Source organism: Poecilia latipinna, unplaced genomic scaffold (genome assembly GCF_001443285.1).
Source record: "Poecilia latipinna isolate Pla-1442-1.1 unplaced genomic scaffold, P_latipinna-1.0 Scaffold36, whole genome shotgun sequence".
In the NCBI taxonomy this organism is placed as follows: domain Eukaryota; kingdom Metazoa; phylum Chordata; class Actinopteri; order Cyprinodontiformes; family Poeciliidae; genus Poecilia; species Poecilia latipinna.
Window position 1 is genome coordinate 1,172,562 of NW_015112652.1, and position 468 is coordinate 1,173,029.

Here is a 468-nt window from a genome sequence, read left to right on the forward strand (position 1 = left end):
AATTTTTTTTTATTTTTTTTTATATATATATATGTGTGTGTGTGTGTGTGTGTGTGTATATAATTTTAAGAGTCCCCTAAAAAGCACCATATAAATTAGATTTCTTATTATGGTTTTTATTGCCAAATGAGAAACGTAAAAATCTTAAGACGACATATTTGTTATAATAATAATAATAAAAATAAATTATCATTATTATTACATTATTATTATTATTGTTGTTGTTGTTGTTATAATATTACTATTATTATTATGATATTATGGTTATTATTATGATATTATGGTTATAATATCATAATAATAATAATAACTATTTTATCATTATTATTATTATTAAGTTACGCTATTGACCTATGACAAAACCTCGACGTACAAGTGGAACAGAATGTAAACACGCCTGTAACTGCAGTGCATTATGGGACATGTGGTGAGTTCAGGCAGGCAGAGTTATTTAAATTTAGAGAATGC